We start from the raw sequence: 14,345 nt of genomic DNA, 5'->3' as shown, positions 1-14,345 counted from the left end.
TAATTCCATCACAAATACAAATTTCTTTAGGAATTTAAGTTGAACTCTTATTCAAAAGAAATTGAACATCAATAATTCCAATGATAACTGAAACTTCGTATTTTTCACCCACTGTAGATTTTTCATATTATTTTTCCTTCATTCTTCTTGCATTACTTCATTTGGCACCACAAATAAATAGTTATTTATTATTATTTCAGTGATTATTAGCTCTGATCTTATTTTTTATATTAGCTTTCTGTTACAAAATTCCAAACAATGAGAACTTTACACAAAGAAAATTTCACAGAATTTTGTGGCTCACCCATTATTTTTACTTTACCAGACACAATACAATAGCTGCAGTGGATGAACTATTGCCTTAAGTGAAAAGACACTTGACTCGATTGAGTTTTATAACTGATTACCCTTCCCTGAGAGTTGCTTCAAAAATGAAACTTTCACATAGATAAGTCACGAACATGTTTTCACATGCTGCTGAATATCATCTTGATGTGCTTTTATCTTAATTTGTGTGGGGAAAGACAAAATTTGTATTTGTGTTATCTGCAGAGTATAATCCTTTTTTCTATACCAAACTTTTTAAGAGTTTAAGTCATGTTTTTGGGTTAAATATCTGCTGCCTCTCTGTAAAATCACTAAATTCTAACAGTTCGGGTTTTTCGAGTATGTCAACACAATGTTTACACATAACACAAATAATGTCAATAGGTAGCATTAGACAGTTTTCTAAAATAATTAATTACAGGATATCAGTTTTGCCCACTTTTTTTTTCATTCATGGCATTAATTTCACAGTAGTGATTTTTTTTATAATAATTAAACAGAATTACGTTAAGGTATATAAAGTTATGGATTTATATATCAAATTCTGAACAGAATAACTGAGTAAAAATTTCACTGTGGAAAACACAACAACACACATCTTTGTTCATTTAAGTTTACAAATGCATATTTTATTTTGCTGTTTTATTATTATTTACAGAGAAAAAAATTCGACATTTGTAATTATCTGAAAATATTTCACAATATTTAGTTTACACTCTTAACATTTTCCAAAGACTTCAATAAAGAAATGTTCGTTACTCACTGTTTCTTGGTTACATTAGATCAAAATAGTTGGTCACACAAAAAAGTTTTTAGATCAGATACCATACTTAGTACTGCTGCATACATTTGATATTGCGTCAGTCTGGAAATGACACCATGCCTCGTTAAGGTTTCTGTGTATTCTTTTCACCAGATATACACAAGCAGTTTTTGTAAAATGTTGTAAATGTCCCAAAATATAGATTCTTTATCGAATTGAATGAAATCTTGAAGGTTTAATTTTACCATTGATGAATTTAGATGATTAGCGATAATTTTCCCCATGATACGAATAGGTGGTAATTCAGTTTCCAAAAATAGTAAATGATTATCAATGTCGTACATTTTAGGTGAAAATCTCTCAGCTTCTTCACAACTAACAGAGAAAACTTTACTTCCACCTGTATCATCGAGTATTAGTTCCCTATCTTGGCATTCAGAATATAACAGTCACTGAGATCCATTCTGTAGTAAACTCTTCTTTGCAAGTAGCCGTGGATATCAGACCACTTCCTGCGTAATGTTTCTCAAGTGGTCCTGGATAAATACATCTCAATGTACATGTCTTCTAAAATAATAATCGGTTTCCATCCTTTTTGAGCTATGTGAAGAGTTTTGTCTTTTGCTATTTTCCCGAAGAAAGAACATTTCAAAGAATTTTGTGATTTACTCATTATTTTACTTCACTGGACACAAAACACCACAAAACAATACGATAGCTGCACAGAATGAACGTTTGCAGTAACTGAAAAGGCACTCGACTTGAACGTTTTTTCCTTATAGTACTGTTTACCACACCCTACCCTGACCATTCCTTCAAAAATGGAACTTTCATGCAGATGACTCACGGACATGTTTTTGCATGCTTGTGTATATAATGTTCATGTGATTTTTTATCTTCCTTTTTGACATCATGGGGCAAACCTTATCTCTGTGGCTCGAATGGTATTCTATATTATTTATCCTCAAACAGCGTTTTTGATGTAAGAGCATGTGGCTAGTTCTGTCACTCATATATCCGAAATTGTTGGGTTGGAAAAAACAAAGCATTAGGTGGTGGAGGTGAAAGGGTAGTCGAGATGTTGACAGTGGTCTTCCCTGCAATGTTCCATCATCCTAAACCTCACCCCCTCTTCTCCAGAAGATGTCTGCTCATCCAAGGGGAGATGAGCGAGCTTGCTGTTTGCAGATATCTTTGAGTAATGTCACCTCCAACTGATACTGATAATTTCGAATATTGTGCTGTGATTATATTATAATTCAACTATTTTGGAATATCTATGTGCATTCAGAAGAGCCATTCTGGAGAAAATGTAAGTTAATCTAAATTATCATTAGAATTTTTTTAGACTACATACAAATGTTCTTTTAATCCATTAAAATCTCCGTTTATTTTTTTTTAAAAAATGCCGTTTAGTTTTTCATTCAAAAAAGAACTCATTTTTATCCTAAAGGCTGACGCCATCTCTTGACTCGAAACTAACAGTTCCAATAGTCAAAAACTTTTGTAATTAAGATAACAATAATTAGGAAAAGTAATGAAGTTTAAGATATTAAAATTTTATAGAATTAAAATATTCGGAGGAGTTGTGTATATGAGGGAAAAAAGTGTCTGTTTGAGGGGATAGCAATGATAGCCTATAATTGATTATTCAGAAAATGTCTTAATGTTGCCACGATCTCTTGACTCTAAACTAAGAATTCCCATACTCATCTACTGACAAGAAAAACGTGTGTGTGTTGGGGGGGGGACAGCAATGATAGCCTATAAGTAATTATTCAGAAAATGTCTAAATGCTGCCACCATCTCTTGACTCTTGACTAAAAATTCCCATACTCTTCTATTAACAAAAAATACGTATGTGTGTGTGTATGTGTTTGAGGGGTCAGCAATGATAGTCTATAATTAATTATTTAGAAAATGTTTAAATGTTGCCGCCATCTCTTGACTCTAAACTAAAAATGTCCATACTCAATAACAGGAATGAAATACCCAAACCTATATTGGAAAATTCGTACTGCCAACTATAGACAGCCAAAAACACAATGTGACGTCAATGACGGATGTGTGTCATCCTGGGAAATTTCAAGATTCAATAATCTATCTTATCTCTAACCACACCCACAATTTTTTACGCGAACCAAACACTTATCTACATATCACAACAACACACATCCATGACACTGACGTTGCTTCCCCATTTACCCTTCCTGTATTTGGTTTAAAGTGTCCCACCAATCACGGCACGAATCTTTATCCACTAATATATATCTTCCTTTTCCATTCAAATCAATAAGTCACTTATTTACAACTAACAAATTACGTCACTTATCTACATCTGATAGCAACTCAGATCCAGGACACTGACGTCGTTTCCCCCATTCACCCCACCCCTATTTGGTTTAAAATGCCCCACTAATCACGACACGATTCCATATCTCTAACCATCACTCATAATTCCATACGCAAACCAAAACACACGACCTGACGTCAATGACACATCTTCCCCCAGGGAAATCCCAAACTCATGACGTCACGATTCCTTATCTTATCTTCATTTTGATCTAGTTCATAGTGCCTCTACTACTATTGAATACAAACATGATGTTTTTAATATAATTTTCAACGGATTCCTGCTTCATTTTCTAGTCCCAAAATGTTTGTGTCTTTTTATTTATATATTGTCTAATACGGAAATTAGAAAAATTATACTTAGGGAACATTAAAGTAATAATTATTTGAGACACTAGACAAACCCCAAAGGAAAAACCCTTGCCCTTTCCGAACACTACATTTTAATTTCAGATGCTGATAGTGGAGAGGAAAAAAATATTAATATTTTTAGGATTTCAAATGCTTTTATTAGGGCACTAAACTTCCTTCATTGCTACTTGTTACAGCATGGTAGGCTTTATAAGGATAAAATAATAACACAGGCCCACATATTATCTAAAGTTTAAAAAAAATTTAGCTATTATTTAATTCAATATCTTGAACACGCAAATGGAAACTATATTTTCTTATTAAGTATACATTCATTACAAAATTTAGAGAGCCTGTGTAGCTCAGTGGATGTGGCGCTTGACCACATGAAGGAAGACATCTTGGTCTCGAATCTAGTCGCCGACTAGAAAAAATTTTTCTAAGTTTTTTTCACGGTCTAAAAAGCTTAGAAAAATTGGTTTAAAAAGCCCGAGTTAGTCGATCTCTGGCACGGGCAAGCGGGTTTTTCGTCCCGTAAATTCAAGAAAATCGACTGTAGAACCCACATTATTTCAGACATTAAATTCGGCGGTTAGGGACCACGAGATGGCAGCACTTGTTGAGCCGTCTCTCTTCATTGCTTGCTGCTTAATTAGTGATAGCCTTGGGCCAGCTATCTCTGATTGGGTACCAGTGGAGTTTGAACTGCTCACTCAGTCTCCAAAAGTTAGTGCTAAAAAACGGCCTCGTCTACTCCCTCCCTATATACGGGAATAAAAAGGCGTTAGCTGATTTTTTTAAATAAAATTTAGACTCTTCTTATTTTTTAAGAATGTTTTTAGGAGAAAATAAAAATCGATATATCCCACGTGAGTATTTAAATAGTGTATGCACTATTTTCTCTCTTACGCCGGCGTGATAAACTTCATCTACCACTTTTAAAGGCATACAAAATTCCACGACTAGAGTTGGATTACAACTACGACCTATTGGTAGGAGAGTGGAAGCGCTCCATTTGACCAACAACACAATTAACTTAATGGAAATAATGTTTAATTTGAAAGTATATTTCAGTTAATTTTAAATAAAATGTCATATAAACACTAATAAAAAAAATTGGTGTTTCAAAATTTAGAGAGCCCTCTGTATACTAATACATATTGCATCCTTCCCTCTTGCCTTTTGGAATACTGACTAACATGGTCAGTATTCCAAATATCGGTATGTGGATACATCACTACAGAATGTATCCACGTAACAGTAGCTTATAATTCCCTGATAATTTGTTCATTCTGCAGTTTCTGAGTGTTATAATTCATTCATTTGGGTGTATATTTGTGTTTCTTTAGTCTTTTGTTAGGATTCTGAAATCACGATCAGTATGATTCTCTTCCACAACAGTTGATGACAAACAGTGATTCAGAAAAAAAATGAATGAATTAAAATCCCGTTCGTGGGATATATCGATTTTTATTTTCTCCTAAAAACATTGTTAAAAAATAAGAAGAGTCTAAATCTAAATGTGAAATGCTGGTCTTCGCTTGTACAACTGGCTTTCTTATTTTCTAGATAAAAATCTAGAAAATAACAAAATGACTGAAACGTAAAAGTATCTTATTAGATTCTTTTACGTTTCAGTCAATATCAAGATAATTAACTTGCAATTACAATTATTATATGTCTTCTTTGCTTTCCCAATCTCAGTTTTTGAATATTTACTATGAATCTGTGTTGTTGTTGTACTATTTTTTATATAAAACTTAGGCTCATAGCATATATTTGAAATTTGTTTTAAGTTTATTTTCGTGATACCAGAGTTATTTAAATTGGTGGGCTATCAGAAATACGATGTCGCCAAGTCATTTCCATTCCATATTTTATGCATTTAACTTGCTGCTACTACTCTAGCACGTGCCCGTTTTAATTTCCGGCCATGTTTGGATGCCCACAAATTATAAAAAAGTATATAAAAAATCACAATATCTCAACAAATATATGATGAATTTTTATGCAGTTCGATGAAAATCAGTACGTTATGAGATACGAAAGAAATACCTGCAAAAATCGTACATAAATAGTTTAATTCAGTTTCAGCAACAAATGGATACATGAAGACAATTGGTCAAAATCCGATTATGAAAGAGCCACAGTAAGGAATATTCCCGCCCCCCCCCTCAGATCAGACCAGCACGTTGAAAGAAAAGACGTTTATTGTTGAGCATTATTTTCATTCATACAGAGTTAGAACAGCAAATGGTGCAAGATTACGACAACTTTGTGAGCAGTTTGTTCATTGTTTCCTTAAGCCTGTCACGAACAATAGTGTCATCATTGCCTTAATCGAGAGGTTCCGACGTACTGGGAGTGATCTGCCGCTACTAGGAATGCTTAAGGAGCTGGGGATGCCATTTCATACATCATTCAGTGAGTCAGTGTATAACATCAATGGATTGCGCTGCACGGAGGGAATACTCTGCACGCGTGCCAGCCAATGTCTATGAAGATCCGTCCTACCTCCATAAGGTCTGGTTCTCGGATGAAGCGCATTTCTATCTAGGCGGTCAGATTAACAGACGAACTGACAGATTTCTTGAGACCTGAATTTGTCCAAGGAGGAAAAAACCTCTTCACGGCGAGAATATCACCACACTGGCCATGGCATAATTCATAGATGGCATGTCAACGATTTACAGGTGATATCCTTTTATACGCTTATAAATTATTCAACCTATTTTAATTGTTACAATACATACAAGTTAAATTTTGTTTTACACCAGAGAGCAGCTATGAAGAAGTGCATATGATTGGTGCGGTATTAACGAAATGTCGCGCGACCCAAAAACAAAGGCAACCGACAATTGTTGAGTTGAAATGCTAATTCTCTTCAACCGATTTTCATAACATGTGAAACTGTCATAACATTCACTATATATTTCTTAGTTTGAACACATTCACGATGGGGTGTCGTTTATCGTTCTGACAGAACTTCTCTTTATCAACTCATGCAAAGTTTAAACCTTTGGCTGAATTTTATTGCTGCTTGTTTGCGTTTGAACTCGCAGGAACTCAAACATGCATTCTATGGCATATTTCAATTCGTGGTAAAATTTTATTTGAAAATCTTTGTGATCTCATAATGACATCGAGAATTTCAAATGCAATAAAACAAACACAACAAGAGTTTTTAATTAGATACTGTTTCCGTTGTAACATTTGTTGAAAAATATATTACACAAACTGCAAAAGCCTCCGTACCTTAATCAGGGATATAATAAAACTACTTGGTTTTTCTTGCATCTGCAGTATAATGGCTGTTGGGGAGGGCGTGTTGTTAATCACAGGGAGCGAGTTACTATCACCTCCACGTGGACATGTTTAAACATTTTTCGTGTGCAAGGCATATGCAACACTTTTTAATGACTTTTTTTCGTAAAGTAACATCGAGGGGGGGGAGTTATTTTTGAATAAATATGGTAAGCGTTTCGCTGACAAGTTGACATCCTTTGCTCAGCTAACTTCGATGGTGAGTTACAATGCATAAATATTTTTCTCACTACTGTTTTTTTTTCAAACCAACATAATGAAAAACAATTTACACTGAACAACATTATAAATTTATATATAAATATTATTTATAAAATTATAAATAAATAAATTCAGTTAGGTTAATTTTTCCCCTATTAAAAACTGCCTCGCACATCAGTAAATCGATTGGTAAATTTTTGGCATGCGCTGGCACGTCAGCAATTCCATTTGTAAATTTTTGGCAATTGCACATAAAAAGGTTCGCCATCACTTGGATCCTAGTTTACTGAAGACGGTGGTGTAACTGTGACTTTGAATAGCAAATGCTACATTGACAATGTGTTGGTTCCATTCACCATGGAACGAGTCACATGCGACTATCTCTGGCTACCTGTGCCTGAATTTTGGATGGCCTCTAGTCTTATGGTTAGTAGTATGGGTGGCACTTCTGACAAGATCAAGATAAGATAAGAAATCGTGACGTGATTGGTTGATGACGTCATTGTGTGCATGGCTTCATGGGTGTGGAATGTTTGGAATTTCCGTGTGGGCAAGTGTGTCACTGGCTTCAGCTCTTGTGTTTTGGTTCGATTATGGGTGATGGTAGAGATAAGGATTCGTGTTGTGATTGGTGGTGCAGTTCTGACAATATGAAGATCAAGATAAGATAAGGAATGGTGAGGTGGGTGGGTGTTGTTTTCAGATGTAGATAAGTGACGTCATTTGTTATTTGTAAATAAATGTCGTCATTTGTTATTTTTAAATAAGTGACGTTGTTGTTTTGAATGGAAAGGATGATATTAGTGGATAAGAAATCGTGTCGTGATTGGTGCTCACTTCTGACAAGATCAAGATAAGATAAGGAATCGTGTCGTGGGTGTGTGTTGTTTTCAGATGTAGATAAGTGACGTCATTTGTTAGTTGTAAATAAGTGACGTTATTGTTTTGAATGGAAAGGGAAATATATTAGTGGATAAGAAATCGTGTCGTGATTGGTGCTCACTTCTGACAAGATCAAGATCAAGATAAGATAAGGAATCGTGACGTGAAAGTTTGTTGTTATTGAGTTTGGAATGATAATTTAATTTAACTATATTCCATGTCACACAAACATACAGTTTTTTTTTCTTCTCTAGATGGTTGTACTAATTTTCCAATACATTTTGGGTATTTCTTTCCTGTTAAAGTGTGGGAATTCTTAGAGAAAGTCGTGATGGCTCTTGTGTTTCGATCTTTTCTGAATAATTAATTATATACTTAAAGTACCTGTCCTTAAACACACACACACACACACACACATACACATTAGACATAAAAAATCGCTAATGTGTCCATGTTGATACTCTAATATATAACCTATGATTATTCTTATGGAAAAAAAAAAAAACTATTCAGTATTAGAATTACGCTTACCAAACAACATGCGATCAGTTATGTTTAAGTTAAAAAAGTACTTACAGCTTTCCAGATGACTCTTCGAAATTCGATTATTCCAAAATAGTTCAATTTTATATCCACAACACAACACAAACACAAAAACCACAAAGAATGAAATTTCTGTAAATACTGTAACCTGAACTAGTTACTTCTTCCTTTAGATTACGGAGCATACATGGTGAGGTTTCGTCATTGCAATATCCCCCAGCGAGCGCTTTTCTTCAAAGGGGATGACATGAGTCACATCCGTAAATTGGGAATTTATTTTCCAACACTGAATATTTCTCATTAAGTCTTTTACAGTAGGTTTTCTGAATATTCCAATTGTTGATTAACATGTATTCACAGAACACAAACACAAATCTGAAAAGAACATTTCACTTTTTCATTATAGCTTACTGTGGCTAACATATATTCACACCACAAAACACACAAAACATAGGAGTTGATAGATATTTCTGTAAATAACCAGAAAAGCTAGTGGACTACTTAATTTACTTTAGTATCCATTTGGTTCTCTGTATTAATCTTTCCCACGGGTGTCCATCCTCGGTAGGAAGCTCTATGCGCTGTTTTGTTTAGGGTAAGTGTTATTTCCGGTTTCGAATTCCGATTGCTGTTAGAGTATGGAATTCAGACAAGTGAAATTATTATTTTTTTTTTCAAATTGATTGGTTATTTTCTGTATTTTACTTTTACAGGTCATATTCTAACAGAATAACTGAGCAGAATTAATAAATATATATAAAGTATATGAGACTTAGTTGAATATTTAATTTAGATTACTATCCGATTGGTTCGTTCTCTGTTTAATTCCTTCCCACAGTTGCTCATGCTATGTTTCCTAAGCTTGGTAGGAAAGTCTATGCGCCTTTTTGTTTAGGGTAAGTGTAATTTCCTGTTTCGAATTCCGAGTGCTGTTAAGGTATGGAATTCTGACAAGTGAAATTATTTTATTTTTTTTTTTCAAATTGAATGGCTATTTTCTGTATTTTACTTTTAAAAATCAGTTTAATTACATATTCTAACAGAATAACTGAGCAAAATTAACGAATAAATAAAATGTGAATTTATTTTCCAACACTGTAGATTTCTCACGAATTTCAGATTTCAGAAGTAGATTTAGTAGAAGTAGACGTAGATTTCAGAAGTCGTATCTTAAAGATATCTCTCTCTTATCCGGTCGCCAACTTGTTGTACCTAGGTGAAAAATAGTGTGTGTGTGTAGTAACGTGTTGGTTTAAAATATCTAATGGCTCTGTAAAATAACCAAATTCTAGCAGTATTGTAATTTCAGGTGAAATCTTCTGCACTAAAATTCTGGTTATTAAAATAATACTCGATTTTTTTTTTTTTTTTTGCTTCCAAGAGTTGACAGATTCTTGATATATTTGAGGGCTTGCATGAACAAATAAGACTTTTAACTCACTGAGTCAAAAAAAATAAATAAATAAAATAAAATAACAAAAATCTAGTTAGTTTGTGGCATTAAATTTTACAAGGAGAAAAAAAAAAAAGTTATCTTCCTTCTTAAATTTGTATAACACATATACGACACCCAATTTGTTCATTTTAATTTACACATTTTATTGAATGAAATATTATTTACAAATTGTATTTACTGAATCTAACAATACAGAAAATAAATAAATAAACTGAAAAATACATCAAAGGTTCTTCCCGACTTGTGGAATTGCCATCACATGGTTTTTGACAATGTGACTCTCATCTGAAAGTTAATTTTTCGTTTGGCATTCGTTGGGAATTTATTATTGTAGTAAAATTAAGGGTTGTGTATTTATTTCTTTGAATCCAATACGCATACTTCAGAGAATTATTAAAAGCACAGAATCTTTCGTTATGTTTCCAAAAGCATTTAAAAGTACACGTTATGTTTTCACGTTTTGGGCATCCAATTTCATTTAAATCAAGAACAGGCCTCCCTATTAACTTCGTTAATGTTTTTGATTTTTCTCTTCCTTTGGCAAGTAATATATGATATTTGCATGTTGATTCTATCATCCAATCTCTTAGTTTGTCCAAAGCTAGTGAACCAATTTCCCACTTCAGCTGATGGTTATATTTTATTAACCAAGAATTCTGTTTTTTAACTCTTTCAGGTAATTCTTTCCAACTACAAGGTGATTTTGTCACTGCATATCTTACACTAAATCCATCAGAAATACAAATTTCTTTAGGAAATAAATTTGAACTCTTGTTCAACAAAAATTGTACATCAATTATCCCAATGATAGCTGAAAATTCGTATTTTTCACCCACTGTCGATTTTTCATAATCGTTTTCCTTCATTCTTCTTCTTCGATTACTTCATATGGCACCACAAATAAATAGTTATTTATTATTATTTCACTGATTATTAGCTCTGATCGTATACTTTATGGTAACTTTCGTTTACAAAATTCTAAACAATTAGAACTTTTCACAAAGAAACTTTCAATGAATTTGTGGCTCACCCATTATTTTTGCATTACCAAACACAAATCACAAAACAGCAGTTGCAGTGGATGAACGATTACCTTTAGTCCAAACTCACTCGACTCTCTGGTATTTTCTTATAGTACTGTTTTCACTTACCATCCCCTACCCCGACCGTTCCTTCAAAAATGAACCTTTGCGCAGATGACTCAACGACATGTTTTCACATGCTGTTGGATATACTGTTGGTGTGTTTTTATCTTACTTTGTGTAGGGAAAGGTAAAATTTGTATATGTGTTATCTGTAGAGTACAAACATTTTCTCTATGCCAAACTTTAAAGAAGTGTTAAAGTCACGTTTTGTTGGTTTAATTAGATGCTTCTCTCTTTCTCTCTCTGTAAAATAACCAAATTCTAACAGTTCGGATTTTCGATTATGTGAACGATTTGTTTTCAGATAACTCAAATAATGTCAATAGATAGCATTAGACAATTTCTAAAATAATCAATACATGGATTTTCGTTTTCAACACTTTTTTTTTTCCTGTCCTGGCATTAATTTCACAGTTGTGATTTTTTTTTAAATAATTAAACAGAATTGCATGAAGATATAAAGTTGTGGATTTAAATATCAAGATCTAATCAGAATAACTGAGTAAAAATTCACTGTGGAAAAACACAACAACAAAAACACACATCTTTGTTCATTTAAGTTTACAAATGCACATTTTATTTTGCTGAAATACTATTTACAAGTATATTCACTGAGAAAAATTCGAAACATGTAATTACCTAAAAATATTTCACAATATTTAGTTTAGACTCTTAACATTTTCCAAAGAGTTCAATGAATAAAATTTTTGTTACTCACTGTTTCTTGGTTACATTACATCAAAATAGCTGGTCACGCAAAAGAATTTTTAAATCAGATACCATGGTAACCACACTTCCATACGTTTGATATTGTGTCAGTCTGGAAATGACACCATGCCTCGCTAAACATTCTGTGTATTCTTTTGTCAGCAAATATACACAAACAGTTTTTGTAAAATGTCTTCCCTGCAGATGTCTTCCCTGCAATGCTTCCCCAACCCCCAAAAAATAAAAAAACGCGTTTTTTTATTTTTTTTTCCAAAAAAAGTTTTCATAAAAAACGCGTTTTTTTCCTAAAAAGTTATCATAAAAAACCAGTTTTTTAAATTTTTTTTTTCCCAAAAAAGTTATTAGTATCAATTGGAGGTGACATCACTAAAAGATATCCGCAAACGATGAGCTCACTCATCTCCACTAGGCTGAGCAGACATCTTCTGGAGGAGAGGGGATTGTGAGAGACTAGGGTGATGGGGTTAGGTTGGGGGAGCATTGCAGGGAAGACATCTGTCACCCTCTGTGATATCACAGTATGAGAGACATATGTTCCCCAGAAATATCCAAACACATAACGACATTGTTGTCATGTTTTGTTTGGCTATGGAATTGTGGGTGATGTTTTTGAGATAAGATATCTTGGAATTTTCCCAGGGTGACACACATCCGTCATTGTCGTCATGGTTTATCCAACACCATGTAGAAACATGTCCGTGAATCATCTGCGCAAAAGTTTCATTTTGGAAGGAACGGTCAGGGTTAAGGTCAGGTAAACAGTACTATAAGGAAAAATAAACGAGTCAAGTGTCTTTGCAGTTACGACAATTCGTTCATCCTGTGAAGTTATCGTATTGTGTTGTGGTGATTGGTATCCAGGAAAGTAAAGTAAAGTAAAATAATGGGTGAGCCACAAAAGTCATTGAAATTTTCTTTCTTCAGGAAAATAGCACGAGACAAAACTCTTCACCTAGCTCTAAAAGGATGGAAACCGATTATTATTTTAGAAGACACGTACATTGTGATGTATTTATCCCGGACCACTTGGGAAAAATTACGCAGGAAGTGGTCTGATATCCTCGGCTACTTGCAAAGAAGAGTTGACTACGAAATGGACCTCGGTGATTGTTATATTCTGAAATGCCAAGATGGGGAACTAATACTTGATGATACAGGAGCTGATGGAAGTAAGGTTTTTTCTATTAGTTGTGAAGAAGCTGAGAGATTTTCAACAAAAATGTACGACATTGATAATCATTTACTATTTTTGGAAACTGAATTACCATCTGTCCGTTTAATGGGAAACATTATCGCTCAACATTTAAATTCATCAATGGTAAAATTAGATTTTCAAGATTTTATCCAATTCGATAAAGATTCTTTATTTTGGGACATTTACGAACATTTTACAAAAACTGTTTGTGTATATTTGCTGACAAAAGAATACACAGAATGTTTAGCGAGGCATGGTGTCATTTCCAGACTGACACAATATCAAACGTATGGAAGTGTGGTTACCATGGTATCTGATTTAAAAATTCTTTTGCGTGACCAGCTATTTTGATGTAATGTAACCAAGAAACAGTGAGTAACAAAAATTTTATTCATTGAACTCTTTGGAAAATGTTAAGAGTCTAAACTAAATATTGTGAAATATTTTTAGGTAATTACATGTTTCGAATTTTTCTCAGTGAATATACTTGTAAATAGTATTTCAGCAAAATAAAATGTGCATTTGTAAACTTAAATGAACAAAGATGTGTGTTTTTGTTGTTGTGTTTTTCCACAGTGAATTTTTACTCAGTTATTCTGATTAGATCTTGATATTTAAATCCACAACTTTATATCTTAATGCAATTCTGTTTAATTATTTAAAAAAAATCACAACTGTGAAATTAATGCCAGGACAGGAAAAAAAAAAGTGTTGAAAACGAAAATCCATGTATTGATTATTTTAGAAATTGTCTAATGCTATCTATTGACATTATTTGAGTTATCTGAAAACAAATCGTTCACATAATCGAAAATCCGAACTGTTAGAATTTGGTTATTTTACAGAGAGAGAAAAAGAGAAGCACCTAATTAAACCAACAAAACGTGACTTTAACACTTCTTTAAAGTTTGGCATAGAGAAAATGTTTGTACTCTACAGATAACACATATACAAATTTTACCTTTCCCTACACAAAGTAAGATAAAAACACACCAACAGTATATCCAACAGCATGTGAAAACATGTCGTTGAGTCATCTGCGCAAAGGTTCATTTTTGAAGGAACGGTCAGGGTAGG

This window comes from Typopeltis vanoorti, chromosome 9 (genome assembly GCF_054136105.1).
Source record: "Typopeltis vanoorti isolate ZY-2024b chromosome 9, IOZ_Tvanoo_1.0, whole genome shotgun sequence".
In the NCBI taxonomy this organism is placed as follows: Eukaryota; Metazoa; Arthropoda; class Arachnida; order Uropygi; family Thelyphonidae; genus Typopeltis; species Typopeltis vanoorti.
Note: the sequence above shows the minus strand (reverse complement) of the source record.